This window comes from Pan troglodytes, chromosome 2 (genome assembly GCF_028858775.2).
Source record: "Pan troglodytes isolate AG18354 chromosome 2, NHGRI_mPanTro3-v2.0_pri, whole genome shotgun sequence".
Lineage (NCBI taxonomy): Eukaryota > Metazoa > Chordata > Mammalia > Primates > Hominidae > Pan > Pan troglodytes.
In genome coordinates this window covers 150,468,280-150,492,005 of record NC_086015.1, presented here as the reverse complement: position 1 = coordinate 150,492,005, position 23,726 = coordinate 150,468,280, and positions in this window count along the sequence as shown.

Genomic DNA, 23,726 nt, shown 5'->3' with positions numbered 1-23,726 from the left:
AAACTGACCACTCCTTTTCATGACTTCCTGTAAATTTGGTTGGTACTCATTTCATTTTTAAAATTATGAATAAATCTTGTATACTTACATAATATTCTATTTTTAAAATAGCATTAAGTATAAGGCAATTATTATTTGATCATAACTTAATTTGTATTTCACATTTTATAATTTTTCCATCAGTTATATGGTTTCTTTAACATAATTTATAGTTCAGTAGAGCAGTAAAATTACAATAGAAAAGACTATAAGAACTGTAAATGAGACCATATTTATTTTACATATAAACACATATGTGTCTGAAAAACAAGATTGACTTAGACATCCAGCCCTTTGGAAATGTTAGTTAATAGTTCAGATTGCTGATCTATGCTCAAAAGGGGGGGAAAGACCACGTTTGTAATGAAATATTTTTAGAAATTGGTCTCTACTGTAAAGTAATTTATCCAGTGCCACCTACAAAATACGTGGTTGTCAATAATTCCGTGCTTTTGCTTGACCGTAATCTCCCATGAAAATAGAGACCATCTTGGCAACTTTGGCATGGCCTACTTTGACCATTGTGATCTGGCTCCTTCCTCCTCCCCAGACTCATGTCCTGTCCTCTCCCTCAATACCTGCATTCTAGCCAAAATGACCTTCTTCAGCTCCTGAAACACACTCAGCTCCTTTCTGTCTCAGAGCCTTAGCTACTTCCTACTTATCCTAATCAAATCCCAGCATATGAATCATTTCTCCTAACATCTAGCTCTCATTATGGTTGTCTATTTCCGTTGGAAGACCGAGCATAATGTAGATAGGATGCAAACTCCCCCTCGTTCATGGTTATGTTTGCTGTTGGGTGTAGTACCCTGCATGCAGCAGGAGAACGATATGTACTTGCTGAATGAATGAATGAGTTTCTCAGCATTTAACACAATTAATGCTTGGAAAAATCATATGCCAAATAAATTATTATTAAGAAAATATATTGGGTCAAAAAACTTTTTCAACTCTAAATTTCATACTATTTTAGGTGATGCATACTCACTGTCAAATGTAATTATTTACATTTATATTTACATGCTCACTCTGTGCTCTTAGAGGGTACAGTTCAATGATTAGGTGCAAATCCTAGTTGTGTCACTTGCTAGCCATATGAAATGTTACTTAAATATTTAAAGTCTTATTTTGTAAATTGAAGGTGATAAAGCTCTCCTAGTGTTGTGAAGCCTAAATGGGATAAAGTGATGCTTGCATGTGATAATTACTAAGAAAGCACATGTTATTTCTTTTTGTTTTTATACAATGAATGTTACTAGCAGTAGACTCTCTTGTTCCTATTAGAGAGGCTGCAATATCAGGTAGTCATTGTGACCAGATTTCCTTCTTCTCAAGTGTTATTCTGTCTGCAGAAACAATATTTTCATATCTGATGGTAAATCACAAGGAGGATGATCTCATGATGTTGTTGCAAGTGTAGCATGGGACCATGCTTTTGCGACTTGAGTTACTAAGCACTTGTGTGACTTCAGCAGAGTGCTATAACTGTTCTGGGATTCTAGTCTCCTTTTTAAAAAAAGGCTTGGACAAAACAATCTCAGGATGGAAATTTTACGATTGTGACTCAAATGTCTAATTCATTCCCTAGGTGGCTGAGTTGCTCTTTCAGACTTTAAATCTGTAGGTTCAATGACAAGCTTGCTTTTGTAATTTGAGGACAGGGAGGAGATACAAAAGGGTTGGCTATAATGCCAATATGGGTAAAATAATGCTTATAGCTGAGTGAAGTCTAAAACACCTCATTGGCTATTATTTGATGTTTTTTCCATATTCCCAAAGCTCATTGTTATGAGTAGAAATTTGGAATATAATCCAGTAGTGAACTGATCACAGCCCTCTCAACCTATAAATGCCTGAATTTTAGAAAATACCTTTAAATACTAAGGGTATCTTTTTATTTTTAAAAATTCCAACTTTGATTTTAGATTCAGGGGTTACCTGTGCATGTTTGTTACATGGGTATATTGCATGATGCTGAAGTTTGGAGTATGATCAATCCCATCACCCAGGTAGAGAGCATAGTACCCGATAGTTTTTCAACCCTTTCCCCACTCCTCCCTTGCTTTTCTAGTAGTCTCCAATGTCTATTGTTGCCATCTTTATGTTCATGAGTAATCAATATTTAGCTCTCACTTATAAGTGAGAACATGTAGTTTTTGGTTTCCTGTTTTAAGAGCATTTTTGATATAACCTAGTGTAGTTCTCAAGGATGGCTCCTTGTTCCCCATATAGCAGGATATGGCCCTCTCAGTCATTTCATTGTGTATTTATCATACAAATGTGGATAAGTATAAACGCTGAGCAATGGCACAGTTAGCATAGACTCACAGGGAGATATTCACAACCAGAAAGTGGAATTTGATACAGAAGGGGAGGGTGTACCCATACAAATAAGCAAAGGAAGGCAACTAATGAATAAAACATCTTTTTAGAAGTGCAGAAAAGTCAGTTGCTCCATGTTAAAGCTGTTGCCAGGCAACATATCTTTTCACAATAAACACTTGTGAGTCAGATAACTCATGGAGACACTGAATTGGCAAACGTAACTGCTCTTAGGAAGCTTCTGCAGGATAGAGAATGCTCACAATCGTTTGCACAACATCAGGAATGCATCTCTTCTTGTAACAACTTCTTTGAACCAAATCATTTGTTTTTGTCTCTTCATGGGAATTTCCAGTCTTTATGTCTGAATCCCTCTTTATCTTGCAGGAAGCCAGGATGAGATGCAGATCAGGAACACATTCTTCACGGTCTAGGGCGGGGAGAATGTGGGCCTCCCACTTCAGGTGTGGAATGTGCAACTTGTGCAGCGGAGTTTCTAAATAGAAAAAGCTGGGATGATAAATCTGTGTTGGTGCAAGAGGAAACAAAAACAAAACTTCCAAGTTTATTTATAAAATCAATTCAGTAATAGAATATCTTCCTAACCTTGAACTCGAATCCTATCTCTTCCTTTTGGTCGTGAGGAAAGACAGAAGCAGGACACATCAGGAATAGTGTTTGTCTTTTTGAGGATGGAATGAGATGACCTTGGGACCACCCACCCCTGTATTAGCAGAGAAGACTGAAAAAGCAGATTTTCAAACAGTAACTTGCTGTCTGATATTCCTGGCAGAAATACAAAAACATAGTTCCATCTCAAATTTATGGCACCATAATGTATTCGCTCTAAGCTTTCCAGATCGTTCCCATTGCCAAATGTGACCAAAGCATAATCACAGCAACTAAACAAATTAAATGTTCGGTTAAAGACATGCCTGAAAAAAAAAGAGTAAGGGGAAGAAAAGCCCCCAGATTGGTAATAAATTAATGCCATGTCAGGCTTTTTAGTCAGTGAACTCACAGCCAGGGCTTCAATGCGCTGCTATGGTGCCATATCCTGAACGTCTCCTACAGGACGGAGACTACAACCACAAGCCAGTGCTGGTCTCAAGCTCTGCTTTGGTATATGTAGCAACAATGACCACCTTTAAAAAATAATTTTATATATTCTCATATTATATTTTAAAATAAATATTGCATTTTATGATACCAAGATGATTAGCATAGCAAGATATTTTATGTTAAAATAAATAAGATTTGAATATAGGTATTTTATATTAAGATAAATAATTGAATATTTCCCATGTTTATTAAAATGAAATTAAATATTTTTGTGGTGGAAACTCCCTCCTCTGTATGCTAAATGTTAACATTTTAAAACATACTTTCAGATATTTTACTATTCTCCCATTACTGATTTTTGTGTGTACTAATTTTCAAAATTTGATTAAGAGTTAAATAATATGACAATTTCCTTTTTGGGGAAGGATTGATTAAGGTAATAAATACAGAAAAGCAGCAATCCTTTGTTTTTTCCTTTGGAAAAGGAAAAAAAAACCCTTGAAAAAAAGTAAGCCTACTTGTACATTTGTATAAATTTTGGAGCTGGATATTGCACTTAGAATTTGTATATCCTAATTATTTAATGTAAAAGCTGCAGAAATCAAGACCTTGAAATGTAAAATTACTTACTTAAATTAATCGGTATATTTTTTAGCACCTGACTTTAAAACTCAGGTGCTGAGCTTTTAGATTTAGCAATACTTTCTTATATGTTATTAAAAAAAGTCCTTGTAAAGAAATATGCCAAGACTTCAAAACACAGTATAAAATGTATTAACTTCAAAATTTAGAAAGAAAAGGAATAAAACCTCAATGTAATTTTAAAATAGAAATTTACATTTTATATTTTTCTTCACTTATTTTTAAGATCAACATTTATTTAGAAAGAGACTAAATATTTCTCTTGAATATAAAACTATAGGTCACAAATATTAAATATTAAAATAGTATGTAGATATATTTATAGCTATTATTCACTCTACTAAGAATGGCCATGCCTTATTGAATAATTTTTTTCTTTTAGAAATTAAAAAAAAGATGTATGTTACAGGTCATTTTAAAAAGACTTTAAACACTGTTAGTGATTGATATTAGTTCCTCTGGCACATTTAAGAAATATAGTGCATTAAAATTGGCCATCCAAATCTACAAATACACGAAAGTTTTTCCTTGACCTATTGGCACACTACTATATATTGAAATATTATGCTGTTGTACCTGGCAAATGAGTTAATCATCTTAATGCATTAATCTTGGACAAGAAACGAAACTTATTTATCAATGAAATGGAGATACTAATAATACTTGCTATACACATTCACACATGGACAAGATGAAATCACAAATAGGAACTTACTGTCAATTGTAAAGCACGATTCAAACATAAGAAAGAATTATATTCCTTATATATAAATATAAGGTACCAAAGAACAATGTTGAGACTTCTTTGTTTTGCCTCAGTGGTAAATAATTAGCAGAAAATTAATGTAGGGAAGATATTTTGACTAAGAAGGTTCACATTACACAAATATCTTTGGCTTTCATGACTGCCTGGGCACTTGAATGTATGAGAAAAAATGTTTTTGGCCTTTGGTTTCCTCTTATATGTCCATGACGTTTTCCCACACATTTGTTACAGTTTTAAAAGTATAAGACATAAAATATATATTCTGAATATTCTTAAGTTTTTACTACAAATTATGTTACAACAGAAATAATAATTAATTTTGTTACAGAAATTCATATCAAATTATAATAATTTCAGCCTATCTTTTGTAACTGCATGTTTCTCCTATTGCTTTAAAGCTAATTTAGGCCACATTATATACAAAATTAAATCTTACTTTTATAGCTACACCCTTGGGGTTCAATGAAAAGGCTTTATGAGCTAGAAATTAAAAGTACTGGTTGAAAATACTATTACATGATACCAGCTATTATTAAGGCAATTTACAAAGTTGGTGCTAAAACTATGTACATTTTTCATTGTTAGTCCTCATATATTCAGTAAGCCCATGGGACTGTTTGGCATATAATTTGGCAAATAAAATCAATTGAAAAGTAAACAGCAAGTCAGTGGCATTTATCACAAAAGAAAATTACACTATACTAACAGCAACATTTATTTAACCCAATATTGTCATGAATTAACACATTTATATTACATTTATATTAAATGATTCCAGGAAGACGTTTGGGCACTACATTCTTTAGTATGAATGAATATGTTTTTATCCTGCCACTTTCTTCTCTTTGAAATGGGTAAATAATGAAATTTTTGAGAGTATATACTTTTATTAAAATATATTCCTCACTTTATTACTTTCATATAGTTTTACAAAAGTTTGTTTATTTCCATACACACATTTTTGTTGTGTGGAAGTCAAATTTGAAATATGTTTCATAATTTAAATAGGATTAAGAGATAATTAAGTTTAAGCTAGGTAATATACGGACATAAATTACTTTCAAAGATTTGAAAAGGTTAATATTTAAATTACTGTAATACAAGCATGCATATGCTAATATGTTATTTTGTCATCTTTAATTTAATGTGTTAAAATGATTTGTAGTTATTCCTTATGATTCTATAAGTATGCAAAAATATTTTAAAAACATATAGCTTTAAGATATTACTGAATTTATTTTATTAACTACATCATGTAATTTTGGTGGTACACGATATTATGGTGTTTCATAATGAAAAAGTTTCCTTATTTAGAGAACAATATTTGACTGCTTCCAGCACAGAAACAAATGGTTATTAAATGATTATTATTAAAAATTGTTCATTGTTAAATTACTAACAAATAAATAACAATGTTGTTAATCATTATTAACAATTTAATGTTCTGCTTGATAAATAATGGACATATAACACCTCTCTTAAAGTTTCATTTTTGTATTCTTATGCAGTAGTGATATTTCCACATGTAAGTATCTTTTTTGGTTTATTCTAGTCACTATGCTTTACACTTTTGAGCAGGTTGTTGTAAGTATACTACAGATTAATAACAATAGAGTTATTTTCATTTGGTGTCAACCCTCAGGGTTAGGAAGAAGCAGGGGATTATTTTAAAATATAAAACAAGTGACTAGTAAGAATGGAATAAAAACAATGGGGCTTTTTTCTAAATCAGGATAATCCAATCTTTTTGTGAGGTCCTTGTCAGGCCAAAGCAAGGATAAGAAATCCAAAATCTACTTGCTTATGACACTGTGTGAATTGGGCCAAATAAAAGACCACAGGAGATGGTAGGCTTGTGATGAACTAACTAGAGAGAGCATGCCTACTTAGAGGGAAGCAAATCGAGAAATTTAAAGAACACTGTGAGGCCAAAGCAAATCCTTCTAAAGGCTGAATTCACTTGATGGGGTTACCATATAGCAACCCCTGAAAGTTTAGCATTACACCCTCTGTGTAACACTGTGTGTATGTGTGGTCTAAGTTTCTGGCCAGAAAGGGGCCAAATCGATGGAAAATGTGAAGAGCACCATGACTGGTTGGAACCCTTCCACAATGGCAACTCCACTAGACTTCAGGCTGATATGTTACAAATAGAGTAGAAACCTACCACATACAGCCTGTGGATACTTCAGACACTTTAGTAGATTGTGGTTGACTAATAGGTAACTCTTGGTGAAGGCAAAATAAGGCTTACAAACGATACATGTTATTAATGAATTATTTAAAATTTCTATGTACTTATTAGGACAAGTATCATTTTGTTCAGAACATAAGGAAAATGAATTTTTAATTATTTACCTGGAAAAGCTAAAATGATTTTCTTTACCAGATTTCCATATTTATAGCTCTAGCAAATAATTAATGTAACTAATTTGATTGCATGAAAAGTAATTCAATTCTATAATGTCTACAATAATTAAAATTTTCATGGACCACAAATTATGAGAATAGAATAAGGCATAATAATGTGTGAAATTTCAACTAGAAAGCTTCTGGAAAAGAGGATTAGTTTTTATCTATTAAATCTTAGAAACATTACTTAGCTAAAATATTCTGGCTGTTTTTATTCATTGGTTTCATTGGAGCCTTTGATCCAAACGAATGGTTCCCTGAACAGGAAGAGCCAGAATATTTTAAATAAATTATATATATTATTAACATTATGTAGAACTGTTGATCCAGAAATTTATTTGCTCTTAAGAAGACTGAAGATCAAAGCTCTATATTTATAATGAAAAAGAAGATAGCCATAGAATTAACATTTAATTCCCTAAACAATTATTATATCCCTTAACAATTAGTTCACATGCTTTTCTGGTGTCTCTAAATGAATGATTTTAAAATATGACTAATAAGTAAATGGGGGGGAAGACTACATTACTTAGGAATTTTATTAGGCTGTCAATTTAAATACTCATTCCTCAGGCAAAGTGCAACTTCACATTTAAATAAATGTATATTAAACACTTTAAATTGATAGCATCAACTCTTCCCTGGGGTATGAATCATTTAGACTTTTTTAGTACACTGTTGTAAAGCATAGCATTACACTACATTACACTACATTAATCTAATATATTAATATCTCTGATTATAAATTCATCATTGAGAGGTAAAAATATGTCTGATATGTTTAAGAAAGAAGTTCAAAACTGCTACTCAAAGTAGTAAAATTATTTCTGGATGTATTGTTACATCCAGAAAAATACAATTACATTTCGATATCAACTGTATCAACTATTTTAAGCTAATTGTTAAAACAACAAAACCCTCAAACTTGCTCCGTTAGTCTTTAATATCTAAATCAGCCAATTAAATTTAATCATTTATTCACACAAGAATTCCCAATCAAAATGCATGTGATTTTGTTCCATACCTTCAGTGTTGTTGGGATATAAACTAGTATGCGTTATTGTTACAACAAATCATTTTTGGACACATTAGAAAATGAAATTATGAGAGGAAGTTGAAGTAAGATATTTGCTCTAGCATACCATTTTTTTCTACTGAAAGCTCAGATTTAAAAAATTCTAATTATACTGATTTGTTATTTTCAAAGGCTGTCCAACACTATTTTAAATTGATAGGAGTAGTGCAGAACCAAATATTCCTGGGGTGCGGGAATACATTAAAAATTTTAATAATAGTGAGCTTTTTAATACAAGGCAGATAACATCTATATATTGCTAACTGATTAAGAACAAGTATGGAAACTACTAATTCTATAACTAGAAGAAATTATTTAGTTTAAATTTACTGCATTTGAAGATCGATGAAAATGGCATTGTTTGTTTAAAATATTAATGTATCATTTTCCATGGGTAACTCTGAGTATAGTGAATACTTAAAATAGATTTATAGATTATTTGTCTACTAACGTACCTAGGTTATTTGCAATCAATAACATATTAATATTATGTTAAATGAAAGGATCAAGAGTGAAGTAATCACAGATAAGATGTTCATTACAGATAAAATTATAAATACAAATTTTAAATGATAAATTCCTTATTTTTGTAGACCCTCTCATGTTCAAAAACATACAGTGACTCGCCAAGTCTACTAAATCTTTACTTCGAGACTGACAGATCACCAATTTCTTGTGAATTAAATATATGTACCTAAGTTGATTTTTTAAAAACATACCAATGAATTTAAATTAGTTTGTAAAATGTTAAGCAAATCAAATTTGGATTCTCCCTACTTTGAATATCTACTTGTCTAGATTTTTCCCACCTGCTGTCATGTGTTAATTTTTCTTAAAGCTTCATCTATTTGCAAAAAAAGAAAGAAATTGGTATTGTCTTGTGTTGTTTCATCCTTAAAGCGAAACCATTTGCAAGAAAATTATAGGTCCCCAGTGTTGAGCTTCTTTGCATATTAATTTTGTTAGCCTTACCTCCTGTGGTCTTTAGTTCTGGAAGGCCTATTAGATAATACACGAGATAAATTTTTCCCTTGTATCTTTGAGCTAGTAGAAAATACATCCATTTTCTCTTAAAACTGAAATTTGCAGTACTAGTCACACATATTTTCCCCTATTTTACAAATAGAGATTTATTTAATTAAGCATGTTAAGCACTGTAATAGTCAATATTAGTTATATTCCTGTAACCCAAGTTCCTGAGATTATATATTAATGTTAAGTAAATACAAGTATTGCACAGTATACCAAACTAGTTAATGTAATACCATGAAATGTGAATTTTGAATAAAAGTCTGAAATCGTTAAGAATTACTTTTTACTATAAATAAGTTATAGTCCAAGCAAGTTTAGAAAAGCAGAGCATGCATGTGTATTAGAAATGTAATGATTAGAAAATAAACAATCTATTTTAAATAGAAATCACCCACTGTGAGCCACATAAGTATATAGAGGTTATGCTTAACAGAGAACATCTATTTATCACTTTTTAAAATTCCAGATGTTACTCCTTTGTTTTCTCTTTTCACAACATTTTGTCCAGACCTCAGATTGGCTTATACTTCTTAGGTTGATCTTATCTGAATGCCAACATTTCAAATATTTCTAAATTTAACTTAAAAGTATTGAAACTAAGATATGTGATTAAATATGACAATAAAGGTAGAAAATAAGATAGTGAAATAGTGATTTAAATTGCTGTTATTTCTTTGTTGGAAGTTCAACTAATTAAGAAAAAAGAATCCAGAGTGAATTTTTGAAAGTTTTCCATTTTAAAAAACGGGCAGTGTGTTTTTAGTGAGAACACCAAAACTATGACTATAAAGGCAAGAGGAATACTGTATGTTGTTGAGGAGAGGCTTAGGGGTTTACACTCCGAGAATTTTATAAAATTTAAGGGTAATTTCCATTTTTGAGATTATTTTTGCAGTCATAGGAAAGAAGCAATAAAAATATTGTTACCTAAGTCAAAAAGTAATTATTTTGCATATGTCATTTAAAACAAATCAATGATAACTTGCACTAATGATGAAGTTTTAACCAGAGCTTCACTAGATTTTTACATTTGTATCTTTCAATATTATGAACTTATAACTATATGAGGGTTTAATGATAAGAGAAAGCAAAGTGCTTTTTGTTTAAAATAATATATCTAATGTAGATTTATTGTTAATCAAACTCTGTTAGAACTCTTGGAACTTCCCAGGAATTAACACTCTATGTAGTTTCAGTAGGTCAAAGTCAAGAATAAACTAGAAATAGCCATTGACGTAACCTCTTCATCTGAACCTAAGGTCACATTACCATGAACTTTTGAGTGTATTTTAAAAAGTAATATTATATTGAAGTAAAAATTGAAAATGGATTTTTACAAAGTCTGAATCACATTTTAAAATCCCAAAAAGTATTTTGATGGAACTAGGAAACTCTTACTTCTACCTCTACAATGTGTATGTTTTTAGCAACAGTGAGTAGAAGAATCATAGGATATATATATTTCAGAGATAAACCAAAACATAGTTTAAGACATAGTGTTAAAAAGAAATTCTTATTTTAATTGGTTATTCATATTATGTTTTAAGGAAAAAATGGGCCAAATACTTGAGGAATGAAAATTACCACCTTTTTGTGTGTAAACTTTCAATAGGTTTTGTTTTCTTGCTATAAAATATGCTTTGCTTTCTATTATGAAGCTCATAGATATTACAATTATACTAGCAGTTTAATAATATGTTCTTCTATGCTCTCTAATTTTATTGCTTTGTTTATATAACTACTGAGGAAAACATTATCCAGAGAAATTATTTTAACCTTTATGTATCTGATCAAAGTGTAGAAGTCTGAAAGCAGGGCCATCTTATTAGAGATATTCTTAATAAGATCGTACAGGTTTATTTAGCTCTCTGGCTGGCTTCTTACAGCAATAGAAATGTTGGAAGAGGATGTTAAAGAGCGACTTACTGTGAAATATCTTTCCAAGAAAGAGGGTCACCACAGACCCCACCACTTTTTGACTTGTTTACTATAGTTGTTCTTCAGAGCAGCAAATAACTTTTCAATTCTAAATGAATTTTGATTCATTAATTTATTTGCTTTCTCATTAATTCTAGTAATGGGAAAAGTACATAAAATACATGATGTGATCCCTTGGCTTTTATTAATAAGGAATGTGAATGATTTTAATACATAGGAAGATAAACTTGGCAAATAAATACTTCTTAATTTTTAAATATTTGCTTCATTTAATCTTTAAATTGCACATTTTTATTCAGTTATTTACTGCATTCAAGCATATGTTTTTGGGGTCTTAGGTTTTTATCCTAAGAAACCTAAAATGCTGCATCTACCAAGTTTCCTCAAATTTGAAATAACTATGTCACTGTTGTCCTTGTGTGAGCTACTCCTTATACATCTTGTTCATTCGTCTTTCATTATGCTCAATTAGTTTAAAATTTTCTCTCATTTCTGTCTCCAAAACTAATTCACGTGATTTTCTTAATATCCAACTGAAGCCGTTCTCCATTCACCACTGACCAGTTTTCCTTTTTCTCATAACTGTGTAATTATTATATTTATTAAATTTGTATGCTGCTTCATAGTATTGGGTAGGCATTTTATTTATTCATGCCTTATCTTCATAAATGTGTGTTTCTTGATCATAAGGGCCTGGTCATAGGATTTTTAGGTTATAGAACTTAAAATTAGAACAAAACTTCGTATTATCGATTTCTCTTATCCAGTGTTCTTTCTATAACACATTATCATGATCAATGATATGATGGCTACAAAAATGGGGAGTCGTTTTGAATGGGCATTATTAATTCACTCAAGTCTAATTATTAAACTTCCAATCAAAATAAAAATGTGGCAGCATTCATATAAGCTAGGTTCCTTCATATATGCATGTGGCAGCTACTAGAAGTTTGCACAGTGTCCTTAATATGAGTTGAAGACACTTAAGTTAACCATCTGTTTCCTCACTGTTGCCACAGTGTTTCATAGAAGCCTAGGCATTAAAAAATGTTAAAAAAATCATTAACACCAATGTGGTTATTAATTTATGTTATGGTATCTTAGTACCTTGTATTTCATTTATGTAAACAAAGTAATAGTATTAGATTATTTATCTCAACAATCATTCACCTGTACTTCATTTACCTTCATATAGACATATATTATGTCTTTGATATTTGTTTAAAAAACATTATGTATGTATTGTTTTGAAATTGCATTGCATTAAAAAATGAATCATCAGCTAACTCTATAAGCTTGGCTACAGAAAAATGTAAGATAATGTTGGCATTTATACTCTTAAAATTAATATACCCAAAATCATGTTTTACTAAAAATATATTTACATTAGAAATATTTTGTCTCAAAATACAAGTGAATAAATACAAACAACTTTTCTGAGAGTAATGTATTAGAAGCCTATTTTTTATTCAATAACTGTGTGAGTACTATAATTTTAAGTGAGAAAAACCTCACAATGTCAATATATTAGCTTTCTTTTCCTATGCTAAGGTGATTATTTTTGAATTTGAAAAGGTACATTTCAATTTCTCTTTTTGCATATCATTATAACCATTTCAAAGTATAATTAATTCCCATAGACTTAGAGAAAAAAGCTGACAGCCCTCTTTATTTTTTATAAATATAGATATCCTGTTCTCTTCCTAACATAGGAATATATAGGAATATAATGCAAGGAACATAGGTGCTGAAATAAGGAAATGGAATAATGCAGGAAATGAGATAAATGCCAACCTGAAAAAAAAAACAACAAATACCAGGTGTAGTTCAATAAAACAGCCACTCAGGAGTGTTCACATGAAGCTAGTCTCTTCTTCCAAACAATCCACTTCCACTAAAAACACGTTCTGTTGGCACATGTTGCTCTCAGTCATCTCTTGATCAATTTGTGCTTGGATTTTTAAGTGACTTGAATGTGTTTTTAAGTTGTTCTCTCTGTTTGACTCTTAAACACATTCACATATTGAACAATTAGAATTTCCAGTGATAAAATACTTTTAGTTGATTTGTGATGTTATATTAATTTACTTAACATGTGTAGTTAAAATATATTCTGAAAATGATGTCAGACATTAATTTTGTGAGCCTTGAAATGGTAAAAGGATTTTTACCATGACACAAATTCATGACCCATTTACGTGCAAAAATGGTAAAATATGTGATATTAAACAGAAAAAAAATATGTATTTGTTGGCCTAAGCAAATCGAGAGTATTTCACATGTGAAGGAAAGTTGATATGGTTTGGCTCTGTGTCCCTACCCAAATCTCATTGTGTAGCTCCCATAATTCTTACGTGTTGTGGGAAGGACACAGTGGGAGATAATTGAATCATGGGGGCGAGTCTTTCCCATGCTGTTCTTGTGATAGTGAATAAGTCTCACGAGATCTGGTGGTTTTAAAAATGGGAGTTTCCCTGCACAAGCTCTCTGTCTGCTGCCATCCATGTAAGACGTGACTTGCTCTTCCTTGCCTTCCATCCTGATTGTGAGGTCTCTTCAGCTACCTGGAACTGTAAATCCATTAAACCTCTTTCTTTTGTAAATTGCCCAGTCTCAGGTATGTCTTTATCAGCAGTGTGAAAATGAACTAATACAGTAAATTGGTACCAGAAGTGGAGTGTTGCTGAAAAGATACCCAAAAATGTGGAAGTGACTTTGCAACTGTGTAACAGGCAGAGATTGGAACAGTTTGGAGGGCTCAGAAGAAGACAGGAAAATGTGGGAAAGTTTGGAACTTCCTAGAGACTTGTTGAATGGCTTTGACAGAAATACTGATAGTGATATGAACAATAAGGTCCAGGCTGAGGTGGTCTCAGATGGAGATGAGGAACTTTTTGGGAACTGGAGCAAAGGTTACTCTTTTATGTTTTAGCAGAAAGACTGGCAGCATTTTGCCCCTGCCCTAAAGATTTGTGGAACTTTGAACTTTAGAGAGATGACTTATGGTATTTGGTGGAAGAAATTTCTAAGCAGCAAAGCATTCAAGAGGTGGCTTGAGTGCTGTCAAAGGCATTCAGTTTTATAAGGGATGCAAAGCATAAAAATTTGGAAAATTTGCAGCCTGACAACATGATAGAAAAGAAAATCCCATTTTCTGAGAAGAAGTTCAAGCCAGCTGCAGAAATTTTCAAAAGTAATGAGGAGCCGAATGTCAATTCCCAAGACGCTGGGAAAAATGTCTCCAGGGCATCTCAGAGGTCTTCATAGCAGCCCCTCACATCACAGGCCTGGAGGCCTAGGAAAAAGTGGTTTCATGGGCCAGGCCTAGGGTCTCTGTGCTGTGTGCAGCCTAGGGACTTGGTGCCCTGCATCCAAGCTGCTCCAGCTGTGGCTGAAAGGGGCCAACACAGAGATGTGGCTGTAGCTTCAGGGGGTGGAAACCCCAAGGCTTGGCAGCTTCCACATAGTGTTGAACCTGCGAGTGCATAGAAATCAAGAATTGGGGTGTAGGAACCTCTGCCTAGATTTCAGAGGATGCACGGAAATGCCTGGTTGCCCAGGCAGAAGTTGTTGCAGGGGCGAGACTCTCATGGAGAACCTCTGCTAGGGCAGTTCAGAAGGGAAATGTGGGTTTGGAGCCCCCACACAGGGTCCCTACTGGGGCACTGCCTAGTACAGCTGTGAGAAGAGGGCCACCATCCTCCAGACCCCAGAATGGTAGACCAACCAACTGCTTGCACCGTTTGCCTGGAAAAACTGCAGACACTCAACACCAGCCGGTGAAAGCAGCCAGGAGGGAGGCTGTATCCTGCAAAGCCACAGGGGTGGAGCTGCCCAAGACCATGGGAAACCACCCCTTGCATCAGTGTGACCTGGATGTGAGACACGGAGTCAAAGGAGATCATTTTGGAGCTTTAAGATTTGACTGCCCTGCTTGATTTTGGACTTCCATAGGGACTGTAGCCCCTTTGTTTTGACCAATTTCTCCCATTTGGAATGGCTGTATTTATCCAATGCCTGTACCCCCATTGTATCTAGGAAGTAACTAACTTGCTTTTGATTTTACAGGCTCATAGATGGAAGGGACTTGCCTTGTCTCAGATGAGACTTTGGACTGTGGACTTGTGAGTTAATGCTGAAATGAGTTAAGACTTTGGGGGACTGTTTGGAAGGCATGATCAGTTTTGAAATGTGAAGATATGAGATTTGGGAGGGGCCAGGGGTGGAATGATATGGCTTGGCTCAGTGTCCCCACCCAAATCTCATCTTGTATCTTCCATAATTCCTATGTGTTGTGAGAGGGACCCATTGGGAGATGACTGAATCATGGGGGCAGGTTTTTTCCATGCTCTCCCTGTGATAGCGAATAAGTCTCATGAAATCTGATAGTTTAAAAAATGAGAGTTTTCCTGCAGAAGCTCTCTCTTTGCCTGCTGCCATTCATGTAAGACATAACTTGCTCCTCCTTGCCTTCCAAATGGCAAATATTCACTTACAGTTATTTTTACATTTAGATGTAGACTATAGGGCTTATAATGTTTTTCTATGCTTGAGAGAAAGAAGAAGAAAGAGGAAGATGTGGAGGAGGAAGAAAAGGAAAAAGAGAAGAAAGAGGAAGAGGAGGGAGAAGAAGAAGGAGAAGAGCAAGTGGAAGAGGAACTGGAAGAAAGAAAGAAATGGCAGCACTATGCAGACAGCAACTTGCCATTTGTGTTTTACTTCTCTATCCTTAGTGCCTAGACTACTGCTCAACAAATATTTGTTACATGATTAAGGATATAGTTCACCATTTCCCTTTTTTGGACAATTATAAAGAATACTACAAATAATACGTTTGACAAGTGTATGTGTGGCACTTTTTCTTAAAATATTGCTTTATGAAAATTGTTGTGAACATAGCTAATTAACTTATACTTTATAATTGCCACCACCACTATCTTCATTATCACAATGAATTAATTAAGTAGCTACCTTCTAGTGTCATTGAGATGCAGTTCTTATTTTCTAAATGCTCACTGTTTCAAAGAAAGCAGAAAAGTATGAAGACACTAAGAATCCCCCTAAATGTACAATTCAAGTATCTATCAATCTATGATACAGAGGTTAGAACCCAAAATTAAGTGTGTGTGTGTGTGTGTGTGTATGAATTTAAATGAAGATGTGTTAAACTCATGATACATTCTTCAGATAAAAATGTGTCATAGGAGTTTTTATGTTAAAAAAAAGAAGTTCAGAAAATATCTTATGGTTAGTATAAGCACATTCCATAAAATTTAACTGGCTCTTTGAATAAGAAAGGCATTTAAGTAAGGAAGACTTGGTGTTCATTCATACCAGTAGGCCTTATGTTCCATTATTTTTGAGGTTCAAGGAAGGTAGGAATGAGGAGAAGAGACCACATATGCAAGGAATTGCTAGAAGAAAATTTCCCTTTCTAGCTTCAATTCTAGTAGGTAGAACCTTTTGAATGTTACCCATTTCCTAGTTCATATTTTTCTCTTTTGTTCTTCTGTGTGATCTTGTACCTCCTGAATTTAAATAGCACTGCATAGACCCCCACCCATCACCTACAGTTGTAGCTAAAATCAAGAAAGGATTTAGGGATCCGTTGTAATAGCCCTGGTGATTTAGGAACTGCCAAACTTTCCATTGTTTCTAAGAGGAAAAATTGCTTTAAACGAGCATAATTTAGCTATAAGGAAGAGCTTTAGATTAAGGTATGTATGGTACTGCTCCACAGTGATGGCTAATATATTTACCACTCATAATTTTTTTTTAAATTTCAATAGGTAGAAATGATAAACCTGAAATTTTAAAATCATAGATATAAATGTAAAATTTATCATTTGGGTTCTAATATAGTCCTCAATGTATTTTTGTATTGGTGATACCTGGTCAAAAGAGTTTAATAGACTTCAATTTCAACATAAGCTAAAATTATAATGCTTTCATCAATAACAAAACTGGCATAATTTAAATATTATTTTAATTAAAAGTTAAACGTATAATGTCTGGAATAAGTAAAGAAATATAATTGCTATACCATTTCTGATTATACCACAGCTGTGAAACTGATTTTAGTTCTGAGCATTATATTTTATATGAAAGCAATTGGTACAGCAAATAACTGAAAATTCTTTCAAATGATAAATATTAGAAATTACCAGAGGAAAGCCAGCAAATAAAAGAATGAAAAAGGACATAATATAAAAACTTTTTATGAGTTATCTGGTGGGCGAAGCAAGGTTTGGCAATGTAAGTTAATTTCCCTGTCTGCTAGTGGGGAACATTCATTCATTCATTCATTCATTCAATGAATAGTTATTGAGCACTACTGTTTTATGTGCCAACCATTGTATTGAGTGCTGGAGATACAGAAATAAACAAAGCATACAAAATTTCTGTCTTTATGAGGCTTTCCTTGCTTTTCTGCTTCTTGAAATTTAAATGAGTAGAGCAGATTTCATCTTTAATTATAAATTTAGAGTTAAAAACCTTGATATTATTTTAATTAAGTCCATCATCGGCTACAAAAATACTGTAGAAACTTTTAGTGTAGGGCTTTAGATTCCTGTTATCCAGACAATTCCAAACAATTCAACTGCCTTTAAAATTAAAGACAACATTGAACACACAATTTTATCATCTGGATAAGTAGCTAAAGGGGAAAAAAAAACATGATGTGAACTTTACTCAACAAAGGCTAACAAAAATATTGAGTCTGTAGAGGTTCATCTGACTTGGGCAACCCACCTTTCCCAAACTTTGATTTCAGCTTTCACATATGCATTCACACCATGTATTGTATGGGTCAGTGGGCTGAAACCACATGGTGTTTAAGGTAGTTAATATTATCAAAGAAGCATCTGGAGGATGTCCAAGGTTAATGAGAACTCCATTCTTGAATGTTTCATTAAAAATTCGGAGTTCTTTCTAAAATGTTGAGATTCAGTATCATTTTTATTAATACGAGCAAAAAGTTTACCTATTACATTAACATTCTCCCTTTTCTCAAATAATATGTCAGAATGACTAAATGTAGCACTCTCAAAGTTTCCCCATTTAATATAAGTATGGGTATGGACTTACAAGTGACCATACACACATGTAGATAACATAATGCAAAGACAAATTATGCAAGTATGGTCTCAGAGTAGTTTTCCATAAAATATATACATTTGATTATATCATAGCATTATTAACTTAAGTGAATTATAAAACACATTTGAAATATTCTATTTTTATTTTGAGAAGCATTTCCTATGCCCAAAGTTGTTTTCTCCTTTTAGTGAAGAGTCCGTTGCAGGTGACAACACTGAGACTGAGAAAGGTGAAACGTCTCTAAAGTCACACAGCTGTTAAGGGGACCACTCAGAACTTAATGTGTAATTTTTTTTTTTTTGCTAGTACACACGTGTTTCCTTTAGTTTTTGATTATCCTCTAAGTTCCTAGTTATCCTGACTCAACGGATTTCAAAAGTATTTTTCTATTTTCTGTGCATCAGCATTAAGTTAGATAATAGCACAAAGTGAAAATTTGCAGAGGTGGAACTCTGCTTCTATTGTGCACACACACGTCAGTACTCTCAGGTTTTTCAGAGGAAAAGTAATTCACAGGAATTAGATTTGAAATAAAAATCAAAAGTCTGCTTGCAAAAGTTTGCCTTTGAATTGATCATTATCTTTTCACTATTTTGTAAAGGAAGTGCAGCAATATTTAACAGGATTCAGATATTTTTGATGGGGGAAAATGTGACCCATGCGGAAATATAGTAGTGATACTTCCTCATTCAGAGACACCACTGGTTCTTAATTAAGTAATTGGGAACTTAATTGAAATCTAACATATATACAGAAAAAAACATATAAATTACAAATGTACATCTTGACTGTTTACAAACTGAATATGCCTATGTAAACAGCATGCAAATCATAAAAGAATACAGCCAGCACCTAAGAAACCTTTGTGTGTCCTCTTTCAGTTCCATGTATCCCCAAGGATGATCACTACCCTGGCATCATGGGCTAACTTTGCCTCTTTCTGTATTTCATATGCACGGAATCTACAGTATATACGTATATGGCGTTTTTACTCAACATGATGTTTCTGAGACTTTTCCACTGGTGTTAACGAAAATTGTTTTATTGACTAGACCATCCAATGAGATAGTGTATCTGCATTATGTATTTTTTTAAAAGATAAAAACAGTGAAAAAATAAAAACACTAATTAGTGTCGCTGTAGTTTGTCCATTTTTATTGCTCTCTGGTATTACACTGAGTGAATATACCACATCTTATTTATTCATTCTGCTGTTGACGAACATTTCAGAAGTTTCCCATTTGGAGGCTTTTACATTTGATACTGCTGTTCACATTCTTACACTTATATATTTTGAAAGATATATGTATACATTTCCCTTGGATAAATACCTGAGAATGGTATTGTCCAACATATTTGGAAAGATCACTCTAATTTGGTATGAAAGAAGATCTTGATGTGAAGAGACATCTCTCTTTTTGTATTTGTGTTTTAATTATTGCTTCATATGCACTTAAAAATGATCTTTATTAAGTTGCTTTGAAAAATAAAAAAATACGATTGCTCGTATTGTCACCTAGAGAAAATACTCACATTTCATGCTTTCTTAGAATCTTTTGCCATGCGTATATTTAATACATTAATATATTTATAATATATTTACATAGCAAAAAGTACATATATTCTGCTTGCTTTTTCCACTGAAGTATAATATGCTATCAGGATGTTCCTACGTCATTAAAATGATGAATTATTTGTAATGGTGGGAGAGAGGCAGCTGGTAGTGTTGGAGAAGTAAAGGACAGAAAGTTAAGATAAGCAGTCAAACACTATAGTGAGACCATGAAAGGAAACATTTAGAAATAGTCCATTTGGATTCAGCAGTTAGATCATTCGTGGCCCTGGTGTGGTTACTTTAGTGGAATAATGAAGTAGAAGCCAGATCGCAGTGGCCTGACTAGTGAATGAGAGGTGAGTGGAGACCCTGAGTACTCAGTAAATTTTTGAAAAATTTGCTTATGATTAGAAAAAGTTACATGAGGATACGTATTTTAGAATTTCTTTCTTCCTTTCTCCTCCTTTTCCTTCCCTTTCTTTCCTTCCTTTTCTCCTCCTTTTCCTTCCCTTTCCTTCCTTCCTTTTCTCCTGTCCTTCCCTTTCTTTTTTATTGGGTTTCTTGCTTTTGTTTGCATTTTTATTTATTAGACACAGCTCCTCATCTGGACTGTGACCATCAAGGTTTTAGCTACCATAGTCTCTTGACAATTTACTGCATTCTTCTCCTGCTATTCTTATACTCATTAATCTTTATATCCTCCTCCTTGACTTTATTAATGCTATAGCAAAAAAATATGAATAGAGAAAAATAATTATCTAGATTAACACACATGGTAGGATTTGCTAAACTCTGGGTTGTGAATGGAGTTTGCTTGTAGAATGATTCCAGTGTGGATGTAGGCTGAAGCCTTAAGTTGGTTTAGACCATGTTAGCTGACAAGACCTCAAGAACTGCAAACTCGTTTGGTCATGCATCCTTTTGCCTACTCTACAAACGGTATTGGTGAAAAGTTGTCATGGTACCTCTGAAGAAATCTTTCAACAATGTTTGGAGAGAGTGATGTTGGTCTAGAGAAATTTTGAGAAAACTGACTCAAAATCAGTATATCTATGTTATTTATTTAAAAATTCTCTTTAAAAAGTAATATATAGTACATAATAGAATAATTTATGCTCATTAGGTGCTCTAGTGAATAAAATAATTTTTATAATTTGAATCTTTGATAGAATTTTGGGAATTCAAATGTTATTTAGAGATGTCAAGGATGCCAGAGAGAGTCTAATAGTGGTAGGTGATAAATGTGATGAATTGCAAATGTGCACAAATATTTCAGAGATTTTTTAAAAATTTTACTTTAAGTTCTGGGATACATGTGCAAAACATCAGAGATTTTTTCCTGCCACAAATAGACAAATTTATCTCTGCCCTCCATCTCTTCTCAGTAAATGCATAAGGATAAAAGGCAAAATTTATGGTATTTTTCTGTATAACATTTATTTAGAATGCTATGAAATCACTTCTTAATATTGTTAAGTTTTAGTAGATATGATGACAATGATAATTTGCTGAATAATAAACCCTGTAATTGTCATAGGAATTTGATGTGCTTAATTCACTATGTAGGGAAGATTTAATCATTAGATATATATTGAGGGGTGTTCAGGCTTTAAAGCTAAAATTCTTTTAAAAAGTGGAAACTAGCTTATTTTGGAACTTGATAATGAATAACAAATTACCCTTATCAAAATTGATAATGAAAACAGGTATTGATTTGGTAGTTCTTTGCTACGTATATTTTTGTGTATGTTTTTCATTCTGACCCTCAAGGATTAGTGTACATTTATAAAGGGATGTATTTGCTATTAAAAATCAAAAGTTTTTTTTTAAAAGAACAATTATAGAATGGAGTATTAGTTTCTTGTTGCTTCTGTAATGAGTAATTTATTTTGAGATAAATAAATAAAGTTTTGAAACAAAATAAGCTGGTTCCTATTTTTTAAAAGGATACCACAACCTTGGTGGTTTAGAATAACAAAAATTATTAAAATTACAACAATTAAATTACAACAATTAAATTGATTCTCCTACAGTTCTGGAGGTCAGGAGTTCAAAATCCTGGTGTCAGCCAGGCTGTTTCCTCCAGATGCTCTATGGGATATTCTTATTCTTGCCATTTCCAGTTTCTGCTTGTTCCAGGCATTCTTGGATGTTTCTTGGCTTGTAGCTACAGTACTCGAATCTCTACCTCTGTCTTGACATTGTCTTCTACTCTGCTGTGTGGGTTTCTCCTTTGTATATCTCTTATGAGGACATTTATCGTTGGATTTAGGACTCATATGGATAATCTAGGGTCATCTCATGTCAAGATCCTTAATTACATCTGCAAAAATTTTTTTCCAAATAAAGTCACATTTACATATTCTGGGGGTTGACACAGACGTCCCTATTTGGGGGCCATATAGACAGTTATTACAATACTATATTAAGGAAATGACTAAATATTTTTAAAGTTAATTTGATTGCTGCATAAAACTCAGGATTTGGTTTATGTATCATTTAGATTTGGTTTTATATTTAAATAACTTGCCAACATAAAAATAAAAATCTATCATTTTCCACTTTATAGCTGGCAGGCAAATACATTACAAACTGGGTGTATGTTGTTTTTAGAAGAGTGTCATTTTAACTCACAAAAATAAATGCTCACCGTCTTTTCCAGGATCATATAAAGCATGCTATCGTTTATAAATATCAGAAATTCTGTAAATGATTTTGGCAACAATTGGGCTGCATTTTTATTAGTATCCAATTTTAATAATTTAAAATATTTCTAGTATTTTACAGCACTATCAAGTGTTCCTTAAATGATGGGTTGGTTTGGTCCTGAAAAATGGGCCTGAAAATTAATGATACTGGAATAGAATTTGATCTGAATAAAGTATTGCAAAGAAAACCAAACAACCATAATTATTTATTATTTATTTTTTAACTAAAACATAATATTTTTCATATCTATGGGGTACATGTGATATTTTGTTACATGAATAGAGTGTAACGATCAAGTCAGGGCATTTGGAATATCCATCACCTTGAACATTTATTATTTCTCTGTGTTGGGAACATTTCAAAACCTCTCTAGCTATTTTGAAATATACAATACTTTGTTGTTAACTATAGTCACTCTTCTTTTCAGTTGAATGTTAGAACTTACTTCTTCTATCTAACTGTATGTTTGTACACATTGCCAATCTCTCTTCATGCATTTCCCCCATTGCAGTCTTTGGTAACTAACATTCTGTTCTCTAAATCTATGAGATTAACTTTTTTTTTTTAGCTTCTACATATGAGTGAGAATATGAAAAATTCAAACAACCATGATTTTTTTACCCAGTGTTGTCATTTTGAAGATAACCACTGAGAAATAGGAGAGATAAGGCTGAAAACAAAAGAAGTTTATGGTAAAAGTATGCTACCATGGCTACAGATGACATATTCTCTAAGTTACTCATTTCATTTACGTTTATTTCTATGTGAATAGTTGACTTGAATTATGTGATGTATTTAGGAAGTCATCCCTAATGTTGAGAGCAATTGCCCTGGAAAAATAATTTTGCACTGTGTTTTCTCTATATTTTATCATAAGTTTTATTATGCTATTTTGAATGGACACATAGTATTCTTCCACTTGTCTATGCATAATTTAGCTCACCAATTTCCCATGTTTAATTTACATTTCTTCTACTATTTTTGTTATATAAAATACAGTGATGAACATATTTGTGCCTATGTTTTTTTCCATATTCCTTATAATACAGTTATAAACAATTTCAAGAAGA